The sequence below is a fragment of the Parasteatoda tepidariorum genome, chromosome 1, assembly GCF_043381705.1.
Source record: "Parasteatoda tepidariorum isolate YZ-2023 chromosome 1, CAS_Ptep_4.0, whole genome shotgun sequence".
NCBI classification, from domain to species: domain Eukaryota; kingdom Metazoa; phylum Arthropoda; class Arachnida; order Araneae; family Theridiidae; genus Parasteatoda; species Parasteatoda tepidariorum.
The window spans coordinates 89,132,844-89,140,402 of record NC_092204.1 but is presented as its reverse complement, the minus strand read 5'-3'; the positions used below and the strand labels follow the sequence as shown (position 1 = coordinate 89,140,402).

General features: G+C 29.3%; 1 long non-coding RNA gene across 1 annotated transcript in view; it reads left to right on the top strand.

The window, feature by feature from the left end:
• The first annotated feature begins 306 nt into the window (after window positions 1-306).
• LOC139426999 (uncharacterized) overlaps window positions 307-7,559 on the top strand; it is an 87,684-nt gene continuing 80,431 nt past the window's right edge. The window contains exon 1 of the long non-coding RNA XR_011638129.1: window positions 307-353. This is a non-coding gene — a long non-coding RNA (uncharacterized lncRNA). The remainder of the gene's footprint in view (window positions 354-7,559) is intronic.

Genomic DNA, 7,559 nt, shown 5'->3' with positions numbered 1-7,559 from the left:
GAACCATTTAGGATGTTTTTTTTTATATCTAAGAGAACCAAGGACACAAAAGATAAAAAATTTTAAGTTTTTTTTTTTTTGCTTAATCTGATATGAAATTATTTAGTACATTTTATAAACTATTTGCCTTAATTTTGAACTGTATAACAATTTTAAAGAGTTCTTATTAATATAACTTTCAAATTTGAAATATCATATAACAATGATAAAATACAAGAATCCCCAGCGTTTCAAATTTCAATGTCATATCTTCTAACTCCATCTACAGTCAGTCAAAATCAGTTGTTTACTTATAGCAAACCATGATTTTTTTTTTTTTTTTTTTTTTTTTTTTTTTTTTTTTTTTTTTTGTGGTGTGGAAAAAAAAATTTTTTTTTCTTGGATTTAAACGAATGTAAATTAAGCAAATTTTATAATCTCATTGGCTTAATTTTGAAATCGATGACATTTTAAAGGAATTTTTATTGTTAAAACAAAACAGAAATATTAAGCCATGAAACAAATACAAGAACCCCAATAATTTACGGTTGAATTTTTCAGCTTTCCAAAAATCAGTTTTTGTTTAACATTAGTATTGCTTGAATTCTTTTTATTTATTTTTTTTTCAAATATTTTATGATGCATTTATTCTGCAAAATATATTTTTTTACTAGAATTACTTTTTAAATAGATCTTAAATACTTTCGTATCATTGATATCAAATCTGCAATTGGTTTAAATGTCTAAGCTACAATCTTTTTTAGATGACATTTTTAGTCTATTTTTCTCGAAATCAACCAAAAGTTTTAAATTGTTACGTATAACAGGAGTTCGCATAAATGTTACGACAACCTTCTAGGGGAGTTAAGAGCAAGCACATCAATCAGAATTAAGAAAACATGTCTGGAGGGAAGCCCGCTAAGGGCGCTTCTCTAGTAAGAATTGTTTCTTTGTGTGCTTTCTGAACAGGTAATTTATAAATGTGGAGGCTATTTTGGCTATAATCAGAAGTAGCTTTAATTCGTGTAGAAACTTTTTTTCCCTCCTTTTATGCACATTTAATTATTTTTCTATTTCGATTTTTTTACTCATTCGATTTTTCTACCCGCTCAATTTTTTTATTCTATCAATTTTTTTTTACTCATTCGATTTTTTTTCACTTTTTCGATTTTTTTGCTCTCTTGATTTTTTTTACTCTTTCGATTATTTTACTCAGTCAATTTTTTCACTCTTACGATTTTTTTGCTCGCTCGTTTTTTTTTACTCTTTGGATTTTTTTTTTCCTGTTCAGGTAGGTGGAGCAGCGAGTAAATATGTGTTTGTATATTTTATACATGTATATATATATATGTTTACTTAAAGAAAAAGAGAATTGTGCTTACATAATATATATCGTTATGCTTGCATGATATGAGAACGTTAATGAGAGAACGTTATGCTTACATAATATATATTTTTACATAATTTATATGTTTACATAATATATATGCTTATTTTATATTGGTTTTCTTTGCGTCCAATTATGACACCAGATCAAGGCAACTTCATTTAGGTGGGACACTCTGTAATGATGTTGTTTAAAAAATCGCTCTTTAAATAAATATTTTAGTACAACAATTTAAAAAATTGGAGTAATAATTTATTTTGTAAAGAAATAGTTCATTAAGAAAAAGAGGAAGTTTAAAATAATTAAGATTGAAAAGAATAAAATAATTAATTAACTAGTTAGCCATTAACCTCAACAACATCATTTTGGTGTTCTATAAAAATTCCTAAACACACCTGAGCGAAAAGTATTCCTCCACAAAAACTACCCTTAATGTATAATTGTAGAATTCTTGTTAAAGATGTGGTTAAAAATTAATATCTAAGCGAGGAATAAGCAGAAATGCTATGAAAATTTGTGAAATCGTAATTGAGGAAGGCGAGTGTACGAGGTATCAAAACTTTTTTAATTGCCGGAAGAAACAAAAACTTCACAAGGGTAAGTAAGACTTCTCAAGATCCCGGGTGTAATTTCTGTCTTGAGCTTTGGCAAGCATTCTTAAAATATATATTAAGTACTGGTTTTACAGGACACTAAAATATATACGATTGCAACTTGCATCGTCATTCAGCTCAGAGATCCACTTAAAATTTGAGCACTCCAACTTGTCGGAAATTGGTCGAAAATTTGATACAAAATTGAGACTTCACTCACACGAAAGCGACTTAATAAAAACATGGTAAAAACGTGGTTCGGCACAATATTTGTAAAAAAAAAATTTTTTTTTTTATTTACTACAAAATACTTTTCCTCTTGTCAGAATTAATTCAATCAATTCAAATTAAGACAAAAGCTGTAAAAAACTTTTAATCCATTTTATTTGAACTTATTGTTCTAAGATATTACCTCTCTCTCTCTCACACACACACAACATTTAATTCATAGAAATTAAGACAATTAGCATAATATGTTTACCATAATAGTTTTCGCAAGATTTTTTTTCAAGTCTAGACAATGTCAAAACACAAGAATATGAAAAAGTTCGAAACATCATACCAATTTGGCAACATTAACTTTCATGACAATATTTTTTTTCTCTAAACTATTTTCAAGACGCAAATAAACTGTCTGGAAATTTAACTACCAGTTTTTTTTTTTTAAGAAATGTCTATTATTTTCGCTATATATAATCGAAAACAGAATGATAAAAATGTCTGACATTTTTCGAAAAGAATACTATCTAACGGAATGTATTATAACATCAAATTCATGTATAATTTATGTAGAAAAAGGCATACGTAATGCGAAGCAATTAAATACAGTGATTTATCCAAGTTAAAAAGAGAACTGGCGTCTTTTCGATATTGGATTTCCTTCGTATAGTGCATAACAGAATGCATGGAGATGCGGAAATAAAAATTTTACAGAACACAAAATCGAAACCTCTAAATGCTTTTATTTTAAAACAACATTTGATTACCTTGTTGACAGAGTTTCAAAGAAAAGATTCGATCCATTACTTTAAATTGTTTCTTATATTGAATAATATAGTACTCTCCGAATATAGCATTCTCTCTATTGCTGAAGTTTTCTTTGCTTTATATTTATATTTTGAGATTTCTTTAGACACATTTTCTTGTAATTTTTCGATGTAAAAAAATATTACCATTTTTCAGCTACTGTTTACAAACTTTCTTTATCTTTCATCCGAGTTTTATTTATTTTTGGTGTTTTTTAATTCCCCACTATGACGAAATTTCAAGGTAGATGGCGTTGCAATGATAACACAAGCGAGAACAAAGCTAAAAGTTGGGGAAATATCAAAATTTTCTTTTTTTTTTTTTTTTTCGTTTCTTTCGAAACGATTAGATGCTTACTTTTTACATAAAATAAATCATAAGATATCGTGTAATTATATCGTTTTTCACAGCTCGTTGTTTAAATGCGAGGATAAGAACCATTCGGTAATTTTTATCAAGAAGTTTTATCTATTAAAGCTTTTTATTGCAGTGGATGACTCTAAAAATATGGGTGGTGACCTTGTGGTGACATCAAATTAATCTTCCACCCACTTAAAATTCGATAATTTTCACCAAAAAAATTCTTATTCTGTTAATAAAATATATAATTATTATAATTGTAAGCAAGCACATTTTGTTAATATGTTTATCATAACAAAATGAACTAATTACATGAATTCGAAAAATAATGAACTGTACTTGGAAAAATAATACTTGCACTTCGGTATATATGGGTGATACAAGAAAAGTAATAAAAGAGAAGAATTGTTACGTGTTAACAAACTATAACGATACAATTACAATGTAAAACAGTTCAAATAGAAAACAGTTTATGAGGAATTTATATTTTTTTTTAAATTTCGAAACAAATGCGATTTTTATTTTGGAATTCATATTTGCGATTCACCTTCCATGCGTGGGTAAAATCTAAAAGAATATATTTTTTTTAGATTTTACGCAACAAAACAAAATGTAACATAAAGCAAAAAAAGTTAGAAAAATTCGCAATAAAGCATGTAAATTGCAATAACTATTGAAAAAAAATGGAATTTTAAAAAAAAAATAAAGAAAAAAGGAAGCTCGTTTTAAGTTCATGAACAAGCATGGCCCTGGCAGCAAGTCCGTTTTCAACTCCGCATGTGCATTCCTGCGGTTCACATGATGTTTTTTCCTACAAGTGATACCAATTTTAATGTTATTTTACCCTCAACTTGAACATGAAAATTTGAACTTTTTAAACCAAGGATGAAATCACGACTATCATTTTTCTATAAGATAAAATGAAAAGATATAAATAGTATGAAAAAAAGCACCTATTTTAATAAAATCGCAAATTAAACTTTACTTCGTTACAAGTTAAGAAAAAGACATTATCCATATGGAGTGAGCTTGTTTGCCTCTAAGTGTACGCCAAATGGATGCCAAGCTCCCAGCGCTAACGTATATCAACATCGCCGACTCTTAAGACGACGTTACACAACCATCATTTTGCTTGCTTTCTTAAATCGTGGGAAATGAGGAAAACAAAACTTACTGAATAATCAATAAACAAGTAATAAGAGTTAATAAAAATGATATCTAAAAAATCATTCCAACCTCATTTTTCAAGTACGAATGTACTTAATTATTGAAATATATCTTCAGGTTCCTTAAGACTTCGAAACTGTAACTTTTTTCTATAATTGTATGATATATATCGTAAAAGATAGCACGAATTAAATTTCTCTTTAACGTGATTAAATTTCTAAAGCTTTTAAATTGGTTTGAAAGCATATTTATTTAACTTGATAACGAAATAAAACGGAACTATAAGCAGTCGCGGATGTTTACTTAAATCCTATACAGCAATAATCTTTTCTTAACTTGCAACGGTGTATAGCAATTTTAATTTAATAACTCGATGATATCAATTTATAGGAATGATCATCTAAAAGATCAAGATCATTAAATTAAATTAATCAATTAAATAATTTATTTCATAAATAATTTGGCATATTTTAATTTGATAATGAAATAAAACGGAACTATATCCAGTCGCGGATGATTACTTAAATCCTATACTGCAATAGTCTTTTCTTAACTTGCAATGGAGTATAGCAATTTTAATTTAATAACTCAACTGTAACGATTTATATAAATGATCACCTAAGAAATCAAGCTCTTAAGATTAAATTAATTAATTACATAATTTATTTCATAAATAATTTGACATATTTTAATTTGATAACGAAATAAAGCAGAACTATCAGTATGATTACTTAAATCCTATACAGCAATAGTCTTCTCTTAACTTGCAATGGAGTATAGCAATTTTAATTTAATAACTCGACTGTATCGATTTACATAAATAATCACGTAAAACATGAAGCTCATTAAATAAAATTAATTAATTAAATAATTTATTTCATAAATAACGCGTTTTATTTTAATTAAATAATTTAACATTATTTATCAATGAAAAAAAATACAGAACTTAATAGTTTTTGAACGATTTTAATGATCACGGATTATAAGAAATGTTATTAGTTATAAAATTTAGCGTATTGAAATTATTATTAAATAGTTAGTATTAGAATTCAGCACTGTTAGCGCTGTTTAAATTTCAGGATCATAATACAAACGGTAAAGGAGTAAGATAAGTAAATCAGTAATAGATAACAGTAAACAGCAAATTTATCAGTAATTATAGTAACATTTCATCACAACAACCAATGAAATCACGCGATCCCATTTTTGTTTATTAATTTCAATCCAGTAGAACGCGAAGATCAGAATCGAAATTAGAAAAAATCAACGATGAAACAGCAAATATACCATTTTTCAACAAATTGAAGATGAAAAGATATAAATTGCGTGAGAGTAGAAAACAGCTTTTTCAATAACACAACACATCACAACGAGCCATTTTAATTCAATAACTCACACTGTATCGATCTACATGAATTATCACCCAAAGAATTTTAAGCTCATTAATCTTAAATTCAGTTTAATTAAAGAGCGACGATTGATATCAGATCTTAAATGTCATTAGACGATAATACTCGCCAAAGTCTCTTCGCCAAACAAAGTTCCATTCCCTTAATTAAGATACTATGTCTGTCCCATTTGAAAACATTAATTAGAATGAAGTGTAAGCGATGAAATTAGCAACTATTTATCTGTTTTTGTCTTCGGTATAAAGCGAGATAATTCGTGCTAAGAGTAAATTTCCTTTAGATGATTATTTAACGTACTTTACGAAAGGACTTGTTTATCAGATAAAAACAAACAGCGTTGCATGATTAGGAAAGTTTGAGATAAAACCACTTTTGAAAATGAAAACTCGCATTCTCTCCGACGTAACATTTGTAAGAAAGTAAAATAATGACCCAATTATGTAAGGAAAATGTAAAAAGGTGGTTATCACCTAGACTATTACATGTAATTTTATTTTGTAACTGGCGTTGAACAGCCCATCACCCATTTTTTGGTTTATAGCCATCAATGATCAACTACGTTGCCTCGTAATTTTGAATCCAATCCAGAAGACAAAACTCCTTAATCAAGCATTGGAACAAACTAGCTTTAATGAAAACTTTGTTGACGGAACTAGCCAGCACTTGTGTTACATGATGGGGAAAATCACAGAACCTCACACGGCAAGGTTTTCTAACCCATGATCCGTCTACCATTGAAGATATTTTTAATCAGCAATGTGGTCTGCGCGAGACGAGAGCAGAATTCGAATTAACCTGCCATTATTGGGATACGAACCTGGCGCATCTTATTAGCAGGCAATCTGCTCTGTCATTTAAAATTGACTTTTAAACAATAATATCCATTTTTTACCACGTTTATATAAACTTGCCTTCGTGTATGTCTGTCCGGGTGAAATTTTGTAATCGATTTTAAACTAACTTCCCGACTAGCTACAAACTTCAAATTTGGCACATAGTTCAGAATTCTGTGACAATGCATGAAAATGAAGAGAAGAAAGGCATACAAAGTAAAATAAAATTAAAATTTAAAAAAAAAATTTCGAGATTGTCTTTTGTTGTCGATTCCATTATTTCAAGTCCCGCAGTGAACTGATCGTTAAGACACGGTTCCCAGCAGATCACCGAAGTCAAGCATCACTGGCTGCGGTCAGTGTGCGGGTGGGTGACCACTTGGATCAGTCTACTTAGGGACAGAGGGTGTGCGGTATTGGTCCTCTTTAAACTGTGCTACCGTACAGTCCTCGACTTCGCGCGCAGGTCGTCGGGCGACCGAAGCGAGGGTGCCATTCCCTCCGCAGAGGATCAAAATTGTGATGGCATGTCTTCGGATCATCCTCCGGGATGTTTCCCAGACCGTCGCCAATAGCCCATTGTGCAGCTCTAGTGCGACGTAAATTAACAACAACAACCATTATTTCAAATTAGTATTACAAGTCAGGTGAAAAGATTTTTATTGTCGGAGTATTTTTATTGGCTGAAAAATCACGTGGTAGGATCCAGTTTTACCTCATTCATTGGTTGTCATCAGCATAAAACTAATGAAAGTCGTAAAGGTATTGTTTTTCTATAAAGATTTTTGTATCCCTAATTTAAAAT